The sequence below is a fragment of the Cervus elaphus genome, chromosome 12, assembly GCF_910594005.1.
Source record: "Cervus elaphus chromosome 12, mCerEla1.1, whole genome shotgun sequence".
NCBI lineage: Eukaryota > Metazoa > Chordata > Mammalia > Artiodactyla > Cervidae > Cervus > Cervus elaphus.
In genome coordinates this window covers 54,552,155-54,567,591 of record NC_057826.1, presented here as the reverse complement: position 1 = coordinate 54,567,591, position 15,437 = coordinate 54,552,155, and the positions used below count along the sequence as shown (strand labels likewise).

The 15,437-nt window shown below is 39.7% G+C and overlaps 1 protein-coding gene across 13 annotated transcripts in view; it reads left to right on the top strand.

Moving 5' to 3' along the window:
* HERC1 (HECT and RLD domain containing E3 ubiquitin protein ligase family member 1) overlaps positions 1-15,437 on the top strand; it is a 203,953-nt gene that overhangs the window by 14,953 nt on the left and 173,563 nt on the right. The window contains exon 1 of one of the 13 annotated variants that reach the window (XM_043918889.1): positions 6,452-6,473. The exons of the other annotated variants lie outside the window; for them this stretch is intronic. The gene's annotated coding sequence lies outside the window, so the exon portion shown is untranslated. Of the gene's footprint in view, positions 1-6,451; positions 6,474-15,437 lie in introns of those variants that run through there. 13 annotated transcript variants of the gene reach the window in all.

Sequence of the window (15,437 nt, the reverse complement as noted above, 5' to 3'; positions counted from 1 at the left end):
TGCCATTCTGAGTAACTTGATTAAATCTTTGGTGGTTCTGCTCCATAAATCATCCCTTTGTACAGTGCTTGAGTTCAAGGGACCCTTATTTTACTTAAAATACAACAAAAGCAGTGATGCCGGTAATTCGGATATGCCAAAGAAACAGTCAGGTGCTTCCTTTAAGGGAAAAGTGAAACTTCTCCACTTCGTAAAGAAAATCGTATGCTGAGGTTGCTAAACTCTGTGATAAGAATGAATTTTCTACCTGTGAAATTGTGAGGAAGGAAATAGAAAATTTGTAATAGTTTTGCTGATGCACCTCAAATTGCTTAAGTTATGGCTACAGTGCATGATAAGTGCTTGGTTAAGGTGGGAAGGGCATTATATTTGTACCATAAGATGTTTTGAGAGAAGGACCATATTCACGTAACTTTTATTATGGTATATTGTTATATATACTGTTTTATAGTATATTGTTATATTCTATTTTATTATTGTTAATCTTTTACTATCCTAATTTATACATTAAGCTGTATAATGTATATATGTGTTATATATGTATACATATATATATAATGTACATAATGTATAAGTATATATATAATGTATAATGTATAAGTCCATGGTCTCTACAGTCCATGGAATTCTCCAGGCCAGAATATTGGAGTGGGTAGCCTTACCCTTCTCCAGGGGATCTTTCCAACCCGGGAATCGGACCCAGATCTCCCACATTGCAGGCAGATGCTTTACCAGCTGAGCCACAAGGGAAGCCCAAGAATACTGGAGTGGGTAGCCTATCCCTTCCCCAGCAGATCTTCCTGACCCAGGAATCAAACTGGGGTCTCCTGCATTGCAGGCGGATTCTTTACCAACTGAGCTATCAAGGAAGCCCAATGTATGTGTAGGGAAAACATAATATATTTGGATTTGGTACTGGCCTTGGTTTCAGGTATCCACTAGGGGTCTTGGAACATATTCCTTGCAGATCAAGAGGGGGTACTGCACTGTAATATAAAGCTTTATTTTAGTGTTTTTTCTCTGTAGAATTTGGGGTCATTGATTGTTTTGTTGTTTGATGTGGAAAAAACTTTTCACACTATACTGGATTAAAAGACAAGTAACTGAGATTCTTAAGTAAGCATTAAAAAGAATAAAGTATAAGCTTTTTGAAACAGTCTAAATATGGGCTTTTTTAGTGAGTTTGTGTGTTGTGTGGGGGGTATGTTACCGTCTCTAATTATCAATATACTGTTGCAGTGGTGGGAGGGGAAAGGAGCCTATTGTGTTGGGTTGTGGAAGGGTTTTTTATACTTGAAGTTGGTTCTTTAGCAACTCTCGCTTTCTGTTTTCATGATTACATCTAGTAGTTTGCTTTGTTTTTTGTTTTTTTTTTTTGCTTTGTTAATCATTCTCTTTGCCCAAGCAAATTTTTGGCATGATCTTATTTTCAAAATGTTCTCTTTTTTAGGATTAGATTATATTGTATTTACATCTCTTAATATTTCCTTGTTAGTTTTAAATTGATAGTAAAGCTTATGATTTTAGGTATGCTAGTTTTTTTGCATTTCCATATAAATTTTAAAGTTCATCTATAGATGCAAAAAAATCTTGCTGTGATTTTGATAGATATTGTACTAAATCTCTAGATCATTTTGAGGGAGAACTGGCATTTTTATATTTAGTCCTCCACTCTAGGAACATGGCGTATCTCTTCATTTATTTAGAACTCCTTTGATTTCTTTCATCTGTGACTTGCAAGTTTTAGCCTATTGATCCTGTATATGTTTTGTTAGTCTTGCATCTACGTGTTTTATTTTTTAAAAAGTTTAAAACCTTTTAATCAGAGTATCACATATCTTCATAGAAGTGTATGTAAAGTAAATATACAGCTTGATTAGTTTCATGGAGATGGAATTATTTTCAAATTTTGCTATTTTCTGTTAACTTAAGAGATTTTCAGGAGGGAGGTAGGATTCAAGATGAAGGAAGAAAGAAAAGCTTTCCATTTCTCCTTTGTCAGATCTTCATAGTGTGACTTCATTGTTTTGTTTAAAGGTGAATTCTCAAGGAACATAGTCATAGATAGTTAAGCTCATTTCCAAATTAACTTTGCCATTTAGATTTTTCTATTGTAATTTACCTCCAGTCATGTTACAATAGATTAGCTTTGATGTTTTCTAATATAAGAAATTCATAACTATTTCAAAACAATGAAGACGCAGGTTAAAGATTTAAGAGATGGAAAGGTCTGCCTTCTCATTTTTGTTGAACCGGTTATTCCCTTGCCTGTTAGCTTCCTGCAGAGCACAAGCTTAAGTAAACTTGTCATCTTGCTGTCTGGTTTTTATCTTCCTTCTAAGAAGGGTAGGCAACTTAGGGTCTATGTTTGTGGGACTGCCCTGGTCCATTTTGAGTAAGATTCATTATTCTAATTCTGAATTTATAAAGATGATGTCATAATTACTTTAAATAACCATGTTTCAGGGAAATTTAAAGTGGTATTTGATTAATACAGATACTCCAGGAATAAATGAGTTTGTTACATATGCTTTATCAGGAAGGACATGGTTAATAATAGAAAAACCATATGTATCATTTAACTCCTCTGTATATTTTTATTGTAAAAGATAATCTTTTTCTTTTTTTAAAACAAGATAATCCCCCCCCCCCCCATTTTTATTAGTGGAGCTCAGCTATGCTTGATTTAGCTATTTCTGCCCACTTCCACAAACTTTTATTTTGAAAAAATTTTAAATCTATAGAAAAGTTGAAGAATAGTCCAACAAACTCCTATGTGTTTTTCACTTAGCTTCATAGATTGTAACACTTTGTTGTGGGTGCTTTTTTTTCTTTTCTCCAAACATACACCCCCTCCTCCCACCCCCACAATTTGCTTTATGTGAGAGAAGTTGTAGTCACTAAGATATTCCCTCACCCCCTCAACCTCAAAAAAAAAAAGAAAAAATTTCAGGTATGCATCTCTGAAAAATGAGGACATTTTCCTCATTTTTCCATATCATATAGGTATGACACCTATATCATACCTAAGGAAAATAACATGAATTCATTATCTAATATGCAGTGTCTATATTTAAATTTTTTCTCTTCCACTTATCTTTTATACCTTTTTTTTGTTTTTTTCTGATTCACAATTCAGTCATATTCACATATTACTTTTGGTTTCTATGTCACTTTAGTTTCTTTTAGTATAGAGCAGTCCCTTACCTCGCTCCCCTCTTTTTCAATGATGCCAAAACTTTATTGAAGAATTAATCTAGGCCATTTGTCTTACATAATATACTGCAATCTGAATTTGCTGATTGTTTAAGATTATGTATGAATTCCATGATTGCTATATAGGTGATATGTGCTTTTTGCATCACCTCACAAGGCCCTAATGCCATTTTTTTCCATTATAAGTGATGCTAAATTTGATCATTAAAGTGGCAGCTGTTACAGATCACTTTACTCTTAAGCGCACATTCTCCCACTCCCTTTGTAAATGATAATTAATCTAGGGAGTGGTATTTTGAGATTATGTGAAAATCCTCTTTGTTGTTGCACGTGGGCTTTCTTTAGTTGTGGCGAGTTGGGGCTGCTCCTTGCTGCGGTGCCTGGGCTTCTCATTGCGGTGGCTTCTCTTGTGGAGCACAGGCTGTAGGTGCACGGGCTTCAGCAGCTGCAGCACGTGACCTCCGTAGTTGTGGCTTGAGGTCTCTAGAGCATGGGCTCAGTTGTGGTGTAAGGGCTTAGTTGGCATGTGGAATCTTCACCGACCAGGGATCGAACCCATGTCCCTTGCATTGGCAGGCGGATTCTTATCCACTGTACCACCAGGGAAGCCCTGTGTATTATTTATTTAACCAGTTTTCTTATTGGTGGATTTAAGACTGTTTCTTCTTTTTGTTCTTTATACCTTTTATTATTTTCTGCTACTCTAAAAGACTGCGATGAATAGGATATTTCTTAGTTTAAGCATTACCTTATTCTTAATTAAAATTGCATAATGCAAATGTTGATTGAGCCTAGTCTTATTGAGCATACCTTCTAAATATCCTTAAAATTTATCTTCTCACAAACCCAATACATTATGACTGTTTTATTTTAGGCCCTCGTCTCTTAACTTTTGGGATATTTCTTGTGTCCTGGGCATTCTATTCTTTTCTTCTTTCTCAGTATTATCCACAGCTCCTTCTGGGTAACTTTTGTTATGTAGTGTTACCATAACTGTATTCCAGTTGCTTGCACATCCTTCTCATCTGGGTTCTGAGTCCTGTAGGCATACTGTGCTTTGTGTGTAATAGATTTTCCTAGTGTAGATGCATTTGTACCTTTTTTCTTTTTAAACATTTATTTATTTTTGGTTGCACTGGGTCTTCGTTGCTGTGTGCAGGCTTTCTCTAGTTGCATCGTGTGGGGTCTGCTCTTCATTGTGGTGCACAGGCTTCTCATGGTGGTGGCTTCTGTTGTGGAGCCCAAGCTCTAGGTGTGTGCAGGCTCAGCAGTTTTGTTACTTTGAAGCCATTAGTATTTGGTACTGTAATGTCTCCTTGCCTGTCCCCTGTTTCTTTTGATATACCATTAGTTCTTTCTAATACTCTCTTAAGTTTTATTTTTTCATCTCAGAATCATATTTGCATCCTGGTATTCTGAGATTGTGTGAGGATCTAGCCATAGTACCTGCTTCCTGCGTGTGTGCTTAGTAGCTAAGCTGTATCTGACTCTGTGTGACCCCATGGACTGTAGCCTGCCAGGCTCCTCTGTCCATGGGGTTTCCCACGCATGAATACTAGAGTGGGGTTGCCATTTCCTTCTCCAAAGGATCTCCCCGACCCAGAGCTCGAACCCGAGTCTGCTTCATTGGCAGGCAGGTTCTTTACCACTGAGTTTGCTGTTTCTCCATTCTTTATTTTAGGGAGCCTCATAAAAATGAGTTCAGGAAATGTAAGTTGGATATATCATTGGGAGTTTAGTGAGGATAAATTTACCAAAAATGTTTTGATTGCCATGAGTTAGGCTTTAAATACTTGCAAATAGATGGTTCTAAGGAAGGGGGAGGAGATTTTTCTATACAAACAGCATATGATGAGGAGCATTGGCCTCTTCAAGCTTCTAGATAATCTACTTTTGTTGAAGTCTATTGTCTGATTCATGGCCACTGGTGAGCTACAAATTAAGGCATCCTGCATTTGCTGACATTACTGTTTGCATTTCTGGAATAATTGCATCTATTTGCATAACAGATTGTTGAACTTGACAAATTGATAATTTGTTTTATTCTTTTGTTCTCCAGGGTTCTTTCATTAGGAAGTGCGTTGATGTTCTAAAAACCCCAAGATTGATAGCATCCATTGTTATAACGGTTACATTGAAAACAGAATAACTAAAAGTGTAGTATATTTGCTCACAGCTAGTTATCAAACTTTCTGTACTAGAACATTTATTTTTATATATCACTCGTTGTCGAAAAAATGACTGTATTTCTAATGTTAGTGTATATTCTTGATGGAATGTAAAAGAAGGAAATTAAAGTAGTTCAGATTGCTTTCCTTTAGGATACATGTGGTGAACAATTAAAGAGCATACAGTGCCATACCTAACATTTACTTTTATAGTTTTCAGAGTACTTCTGTGTAAGAGAAATGGAAATTCCAAGATAAGAAAGATAACTGTGAGTAAAAGTTATTAGAACAGGTTTAATGGAATGGGGTGGAGGGGTTGGCGGGTGAGGATGTAGGTTCTGAATTTGTGCTGAAGGGGTTATAGGACTTGTTAGGTAGAGAGGAAGGGGTAGGCATTCTTGGGGGGTAGGCAGCAACATGAGTAAGGGTACAGAGTAGAAGTGAATGCATCCCAGATGAGTGATGGTAGGGATTGGTAGGAGAAGGAAACGGCAACCCATTCCAGTATTCTTGCCTAGAGAATCTCATGGACAGAGGAGCCTGGTGGGCCGCTGTCCATAGCATCACACAGAGTCGGACATGACTGAAGCGACTTGGCATGCAGCATGCATGCAGGGATTGGTAGGGAGCCTGCCTGACCAAAACAGAGGGCTACTGAGGAGCATGGGGCAGTTAAGATCTGATAAGTTAGAGTGAACAATTGATTGTGAGCCTTGGGAAGCAGAGTGAGGAATTCTAAGCCTAGGGAGCTGTATTACCGAGGGTCCTGGCAGCGAACAAACGGACTAGTTACAGAGATTTGGGTAGAGTTAAGGAAAGCAGCAAGGGATAGTGAAGTTCCCAAGGCCTTGTAGTGTCCAGAAGCCATTGGTACTTTTAAGCCAGCAGGGACAGGAAAAGGAATACTGAAGCCTGATGAGAGCGGGAGCAGTGGAAGCCAAGGACCTATAGCCACAGGGGAAGGGTTTTTAGGTGGGGAGAAAGCCAGGGAAATAAGGACCTCGGTTTCTTTTTCTTTTCATCCTCTAGTGCCTGTCATTTGTCTGACCCAAATGGAAACTAGGGGAGCTTGGCAGTATAGTCCTCAAGGTAAGCATTCAGTTCAGCTCAGTCACTCAGTTATGTCCGACTCTTTGTAACCCCATGGACTGCAGCATACCAGGCTTCCTTATCCATCACCAACTCCTGGAACTTGCTCAAGCTCATGTCCATCGAGTCGGTGATGCCATCCAACCACCTCATCCTCTGTTGTCTCCTTCTCCTCCCACCTTCAGTTATTACCAGCATCAGGGTCTTTTCCAAGGAGTCAGTTCTTCGCATCAGGTGGCCAAAGTATTGGAGTTTCAGCTTCAGCATCAGTCCTTTCAATGAATATTCAGGACTGATTTCCTTTAGAATTGACTGGTTGGATCTCCTTGCAGTCCAGGGGATTCTCAAGAGTCTTCTCCAACACCACAGTTCAGAAGCATCAGTTATTCAGTGCTCAGCTTTCTTTATAGTCCCAACTCTCATATCTATACATGACTACTGGAAAAACCATAGCCTTGATTAGACGGACCTTTGTCAGCAAAGTAATGTCTCTGCTTTTTAGTATGCTGTCTGGGTTGGTCATAGCTTTTCTTCTAAGGAGAAAGTGTCTTTTGATTTCATGGCTACAGTCACTATCTGCAGTGATTTTGGAGCCTAGGAAAATAAGGTCTGTCACTGTTTCCATTGTTTGCCCATCTATTTGCCATGGAGTGATGGGACTGGATGCCATGATCTTAGTTTTCTGAATGTTGAGTTTTAAGCCAGCTTTTACTCTCTTCTTTCACTTTCATCAAGAGGCTCTTTAGTTCTTCCTCACTTTCTGCCATAAGGGTGGTATTATCTGCATATCTGAGGTTATTGATATTTCTCCCAGCAATCTTGATTCCAGCTTGCGCTTTATCCAGCCTGGGATTTTGCATGATGTACTCTGCATATAAGTTAAATAAGCAGGGTGACAATATATAGCCTTGACATACTCCTTTCCCTATTTGGAACCACTCTGTTGTTCCATGTTGGATTCTAACTACTGCTTCTTGACCTGAATACAAATTACTCAGGAGGCAGGTAAGGTGGTCTGGTATTTCCATCTCTTTCATAATTTTCCACAGTTTATTGTGATTCACATAGTCAGAGTCTTTGGCGTAGTCAGTAAAGCAGAAGTAGATGTTTTTCTTGAACTCTCTTGCTTTGTTGATGATCCAGCAGATGTTGGCAATTTGATCTCTGGTTCCTCTGCCTTTTCTAAATCCAGCTTGAACATCTGGAAGTCCATGGTTCACGTACTGTTGAAGCCCTCGCTTGAAGAATTTTGAGCATTACTTTGTCAGCGTGTGAGATGAGTGCAATTGTGCAGTAGTTTGAACATTCTTTGGCATTGCCTTTGGGATTAGAATGAAAACTGACCTTTTCTAGTCCTGCAGCCACTGCTGAGTTTTCCAAATTTGCTGGCATATTGAGTGCAGCACTTTGACAGCATCATCTTTGAGGATTTGAAATAGCTCAACTGGAATTCCGTCACCTCCACTTGCTTTGTTCGTAGTGATGCTTCCTAAGGCTCGCTTGACTTCTCATTCCAGGATGTCTTACTCTGGGTGAGTGATCACACCATCGTGATTATCTGGGTCATGAAGACCTTTTTAATGCTTCTTCGGTGTATTCTTGCCACCTCTTAATATCTTCTGCTTCTCTTAGGTCCATACCATTTCTGTCCTTCCTCGTGCCCATCTTTGCATGAAATGTTCCCTTGGTATCTCTGATTTTCTTGAAGAGATCTCTAGTCTTTCCCATTCTATTGTTTTCCTCTATTTCTTCAAACTGATCACATGAACTGCAGCCTTGTCTAACTCAATGAAACTATGAGCCATGCTGTGTAGGGCCACCCAAGACGGATGGGTCATTGTGGAGAGTTCTGACAAGACGTGGTCCACTGGAGAGGGAAATGGCAAACCACTTCAGTATTCTTGCCTTGAGAACTCCATGAACAGTATGAAAAGATAAGCCTTAAAGGGCACAAAAACAGAGTATAGAAGGGTAGAAGTTGTTTGTTTGGGAGACTGTGGTCAAATAGAGAGTGCCTAGCCCAGGATCCGTTTTAAATTACTGTAAATTTATAAGCAGAGGAATGTTATACTGAAAATGCTCCTGTAGGAAGACTTGGTTTAATGAATTTTGAGGATCATTTTAAGAAAAATCTCTCTTCAGGAGAATTCCAACTTGTAACAAAAAAGGCAGAAGGTTGTCTATTATCTGATTTATTCTTATAGACTCTACGCTGCTGCTATTGCTGGTAAGTCGCTTCAGTCCTGTCCGACTCTGTGCGGCCCCATAGACGGCAGCCTACCAGGCTCCTCTGTCCCTGGGATTCTCCAGGCAAGAGTACTGGAGTGGGTTGCCATTTCCTTCTCCAATGCATGAAAGTGAAAAGTGAAAGTGAAGTCGCTCAGTCGTGTCCAACTCTTCGCGACCCTGTGGACTGTAGCCTACCAGGCTCCTCCGTCCATTGGATTTCCCAGGCAAGAGTACTGGAGTGGGGTGCCATTGCCTTCTCCAATAGACTCTATGGACAATATAAATTTTTTTTTTAATTTTGCTGTAGAACTTCTTAGACCAGAATTAATTCATCTACTACAGAGAGTTCCTGAGATCTTGCAGCAAAAAAGATAGAATTCAAGTAGCTTAAAGGGACAGAAGAGGGATCAGTACAGAGAACCAGCCTTGCAAAGCTTGCCTGGTGGTAGAGTAGATGGGACAGTGGTGATGACGACAAGTACAGAAATAATAATAAATCAGGCAGAGTATGACAAATGTTATAAGATGTGTAATGGAAAGTGTTATTAGAGTTTAGAGGAGGAAGTGGTCAAATCCGTGTTGGTGAGTGCAGAGTGATTAAAAGGCTTCATGGAGAAAGGTGACCTTTGAGATCGGCCTTTGAAGGAGAAATATGGATTTTGACAGGTGAAGATTAGAGAGGTGAGGGCCATCAGTTTTGGGAATAGCGGGAACAAAGGCATCAAGGTCAGCGTGTTTGGTTTGTTAGAATTAGGATGTACCAGGGGAATTGTGGAAGATGAAATTGAAAGGCAAACTTGGCTCCCTCTGGATGGACTTAAACCCACAACAATGTCTTGTTTTCAGTTTCATAGGAAATGGAGAGCCATTGACTTCTTTATGGGTGGGTAATGAAATAACTGGTAAAACTGAGCTTGTAGAACATTAGCAGAAGTAGGTAGTATGCACTGGAATGGGTAGACTCTTTGGGAGCCCATTGCAGTTTCCCAAGGTAGGTTATGACAGCTGAAGCTGGGTGGAGCCAGTGGAAATGTTAAAAGAGGCTGGCTGCTGCTGCTGCTAAGTCGCTTCAGTCGTGTCCAACTCTGTTTGACCCCATAGACGGCAGCCCACCAGGCTCCCCTGTCCCTGGGATTCTCCAGGCAAGAACACTGGAGTGGGTTGCCATCTACTTCTCCAGTGCATGGAAATGAAAAGTGAAAGTGAAGTCTCTCAGTCGGGTCCGACTCTTAGTGACCCCGTGGACTGCAGCCCACCAGGCTCCTCCGTCCATGGGATTTTCCAGGCAAGAGTACTGGAGTGGGGTGCCACTGCCTTCTCCGAAAAGAGGCTGGGGTGTAAAGGAAAGACCTGAGTCAGACTGTTACATGGTTTTGACTTAGGGTACTTGAGTTGAGGTATCAGAGGACCTGGTTTTTTAAGGATGTAGGAGGGTAGGATAGAAGAGCATTAGGAAGTAGAGAAGCTAGAAGAGATTGAAGTTAATTTTGGAATGGTGAGTTGAGGGTTGGCAGCATTGACATGGTGATGTCCATGAGGCTTCTGGAAACAGCACTGGTGCTCTGCAGAGATGCTGTCCAGAGATGTGGATTTGTGAGGTACCTGTGTAGTGATGGTTCACCTTTAGCAATGAAGATATATGGTTGGTGTAAAAAAGAAAAGTACTGAGGGAAAAAAAGAGGACATCTCAGAACCTTTGGGCATTAGGTGGACAAGAGGAGGTAAGAAGTCTCCCAGTTGTTGGGTTTAAATTTTTTTTTTTTTGGTCAACTTTAATGAATAGGGCTTCCCAGTTGGCTCAGTGGTAAAGAATCTGCCTGTTGATGCAGGAGATGCAGGTTTAATCCCTGGGTGGGGAACATCCCCTCAAGAAGAAAATGGCAACCCAAACCAGTATTCTTGCCTGGAAAATCCCATGGACAGAGGAGCCTTGCGGGTTAAAGTCTGTGGGTGTCGCAAAAGAGTTGGACACCACTTAGCAATTAAACAACAACAATGAAATATAATTAACATACAATAAAATTTACCACTAAGTGAAAATTTGACAAATTTTGACCAATATATGGTCATGAAACTACTACCACAATCATGATATAGGCCATGTTCATCATCCCCAGAAATTTCCACCATACCTCCTTGGAGTAGTTAATTCACTCTCTGTATTTCCTAGTCACTGGCAACCAGTGATCTGCTTTCTATCATTATAGTGTTGCTTCTTCTGGAATTACATATATATATATATATGGGCTTCTCTTGTGGCTCAGCTGGTAAAGAATCTGCCTGCAATGTGGGAGACCTGGGTTCGATCCCTGGGTTGGGAAGATCCCCTGGAGAAGGGAAAAGCTACCCACTCCAGTGTTCTGGCCTGGAGAATTCCATGGACTGTATAGTCCATGGGGTTGCAAAGAGTTGGACACGACTGAGCGACTTTATATGTGTATATATATATATATATATATATATGCTGCTGCTGCTAAGTCACTTCAGTCATGTCCGACTCTGTGTACCCCATAGACGGCAGCCCACCGGGCTCCCCCGTCCCTGAGATTGTCCAGGCAAGAACACTGGAGTGGGTTGCCATTTACTTCTCCAGTGCATTGGAGTGAAAAGTGAAAGTGCAGTCGCTCAGTCGTGTCCGACTCATAGCAACCCAATGGACTGCAGCCCACCAGGCTCCTCTATCCATGGGATTTTCCAGGCAAGAGTATGCTGGAGTGCGTTGCCATTGCCTTCTCCGATATATATGGAAGCATAGTTACATAGTCTTTTATGTCTGGCTTCTTTAACTAGTGTAGTTTGTTTGCGATTCATTTGCACTGTTGCTTACATCAGTAGTTCATTCCTTTTTATTACCGAGTGACATGCCATTGTATTGATACACTGTAATTTGGTTATCCATTCATCAGCTGATGGATATTTGGGTTTCTAATTTTAAGCTATTATGAATAAAGCTGCTATGAACATTTACTTACAGATTTCTATGTGGTCATATGTTTTCTTTTTTCTGGACAAATACCTATGGAGTGGAATTGCTGCATGTATAGTAAATATAGTATATGTTTAGTTTTATCTACCAGTTTTCCACTCTATATTCTCAGTAGAAGTTCATGAGAGTTTTAGTTGCTCCACATCCTCACAAATACTTGGTATTGTCTGTTAGCCATTTTTGTGGGTTTGTAATAGTATTTCATTGTAGTTTTAATTTGCATCTCTCTAATGACTAATGTTGAGCATCTTTTTATATGCCTGTTTGGCCATTTACGTATCTTTGGTGAAATGTCTGTTCACATATTTTGTCCATTAAAAAAATTGTGTTTTCTTATTACTCAGTTGGAAGGGTTCTTTTTATATATTCTTGATACTGGTCCTTTGTTGGATACATGTTTTGCAAATAGGTTAAATTTGAGGCTGGCCTTTTCATTTTCTTAACAGTGCTTTTTGGACAGAAAAGTTTTTGAATTATGATTAAGTTCAGTGTATCAAGTTTTTGAGTCCTGTTTAAGACATTTTTGCCTAATATAAGGTTGCTAAGATTTTTTTCCTTCTAGAGATTTTTAGTTTTAGCTCTTACATTTAGGTCTATGGGCCAATTTGAGTTGATTTTTTTTGTAAATGGTATGAAATCATTTAAGGATCTTGAGAGAGTGGCTTGGAGGAACAGATTTTATCACAGCAACAAATAATAACTGAATTGGCAAACAATTCACTGAAACAGTCTGAGATTTTTAGTTTTTAGAAATTAAATGATGCAGAATGTGAAACGGTCACGATAGTTATAAGCAGCATGGTTTAGTGGTTGAGGGTGGATGTCACACCGCTCTGGTTTGAATCCTTACTCTGCCACTTACTTGTCAGTGTGGTGTTGGGTCACTGTTTAGCCTCTCTGTGCCTCCAGTTTCCTTTCCTTTGCAAATGGGAATAATAAGAGTACCTATTTCATAAAGTTCTGGGATTAAATAAGGTAATAGATGGAAAGGGTTTAGTACAGTGCCTGCCAAATAGAAAATACTCAGTGAATGTTAGTGGCTATTATTGCTCTGTTTACAAAGAGAATGTTAGAAAGCCACAGAATTTGGTAAATTCATTTGTAGGAACGATTACGTCTACTTCTGTGCTCAAATCCATCAACTTCCCTCACTAATTTATGTTTTAGAAAGAAAGGTAGTGCTATTTGGTTTCTTTTTCAGTCCTTTGATAGTTTTTTAAACCACAATTTTCATTCATGGCTTTAGTAGTTTGTATATATAATTAAATTTGGATTTGTGCATTGGACCGTGAATAGAAAAAAGAACAATTGGCCTTTAGCGGTATAAATCATTACTGTAAATTAAAACAAAACAAGGCAACAGCAGTTTTTTGTTTTTTGTTTTTTTTCCTCTTTGCCAGTATTTAGCTGGTTCATCAGGATTGTGAATTGGTTGTTCTTGAATACAAGCAAACACCCATTGGTTTGATTCAGTTTTGTCTATAGTTCTTTACTTGCTGAATAAGCATGTCTGCTTCCTGGTTTATTTGACTAGTCTTTATTGATGTAGCAAAACAGTTTGTCAGCAAACTCAGCAAGTCCTTTCGTTTTCTAAGTGTACTCACTTTCTAAGTAGGGATAATAACAAGAAAAGCATTTTCCTTTTTTATCAACTGTTTACTTTTGTGCAGCTAAACATTGATAATTTGTGTGGCTTATTGAGTTAGAATGCCAAAATCAGTGTCAGCTTATTGAAGTCCTGGAGAAGGGACATACTTGGGGGCAGGGTGGGGAGAGTGAGCTCACAGTATACACTTCATTTTTAACTGCAGAACTTTGAAAATGGGCTGTCCCTCTTGCATTTCCAAAAGTGCCCTTGTTAAGTACCTTTATTGATTAAGTACCTTTATTGGTCTTTCTTATGTGACTCTCTAAATTCATAAATTCAGAGCTTCATACATTCATTTGTAGCTGTGCATGTGGCAGAGGGGAGATGGGGTATGACAGGTTCAGTTTTACTTATTTATGTATTTATTTATGTATGTTGTGTTTCATGGTTTGTGGGATCTTAGTTCCACGACCAGGTATCGAACCTGAACTGAGGCCCTTGGTAGTGAAAGTGTGGAGTCCTGACCATTAGACTGCCAGGGAATTCCCGACAAGTTCAGTTTTAAACATGATAAGTTTAAGAGATCTTCCTTTAAGATTTCTTTCAATCTAAGATTTAAGATCTGAGTGGTTATATCATGTTAGCAGTGGATGTTCAAGTCTGGAGTTCAGGAGAGAGACATTTAGACTAACTCAGTATATGAGAGGAAGGTAGCTAGAACTGTACAAACAAACAGAAATGTTTGTACAGTGAGAGGAGGAGACAAGTGGATGGAAGACAGAATCCAGTGTCCATCTCCTGTGGTACCACCATACTTGGAATCAACTCTTTATGTCAGTTAAGAGTAGGGTAATACCTGGGTTTAAATTAGATTCTGTGTAAATAAGAAACCACAGACCCAGACTGCTTAAGCAAATGTTTATTGAGGTCCCTTTATGTGCTTTACCTTTATTTCTGAACATTAAGAATATAAGCAAAATTGACACAGTTTTTGCCCTCATGGACTTAATAGACTAACACGAGAGGACACTAAACAAATTGTCACATAAGTAGTATGTAATTGCAAACTCTGCAGAGTGCTGTGGAGGTAAAGTACTGGTTGTTGTGTGAGCATTGTAAAAGAGGGACCCGATCCTATCCGGGCACAGTCAGCGACAACTTCCCTGTGGAAGTGACATTTAATTCATATTAATAGTTACTGAGTACCAGTGCCTGGTGCTGGGCTGTTAAAATTGAGAGTTTGTGACTAGACAGTAACTGGGTGAGAGGGGCTGGGATGGGGAGGACAGGCTCTAAGTAGAGGGAGCATGTACAAAGGTTCTGCAATAGAAAGAAGCACGCTGCCTTTTAGGAATTGAACAGCTCTGGTGTGGCTAGAGAAGGGCGAGCGAGGGGGAGAGGTCAGTTCAGCTTCTGAAAAACATCTAACTTTGAAAATAGACTTTATTGGGACTCTCCTGGTGGTCCAGTGGTTAAGACTCTGAGCTTCTACTGCAGGGGTTGAGAGTTCGATACCTGGTCGGGGAATCCATGTGGGATCCCTGTGTCCCACGTGCCACACAGTGCAGCCAAAAAAATTAAAAACAAAAAAAGATTTTTAGCTCTGTTACAGAAAAATATTAAATATATACAAAAGTGGAGAGAATATTTCCCAACATTCGTCTTCAACAGTTTGTGGCCACTTTATTTCAGTGTTTTCATTCAGTAACACTTTGGACACCAAATGTGTGGGTTTTTTCCTCACACCAACCAGTCCTGTAACTCTAGTCCTCCAATTTAACTCAGTGCTGATACTATCTGGAATTAGCACAGACCCCATAGATTAACGGCTTAGTCCCCAGATCTGTCCCCATTTGCCCCAGATGCCGGTGGCAAGTCCCAGGTTTATTTTGTATACAAAGTATACTCCGAAGTATACTTTGCAAGCTATACTTTTTAGCAACTGGCTGTAACTTGGGTGTTCCCAGTACCTTGTCAGGTTTGATAGTTTGCTAGAATGGCTCACAACGCTCAATAAAACACTTTCCTTGCGTTTACTGACTTATTATAAAGGATACAACTCAGGAACAACCAAATGGAAGAGATGATTTGGGCAAGGTATTTGTGGGGGACAGGGGGTGGAAGTGTGGCTGAAGAGCTTCCAAGCCTTCCTTGAGCATAC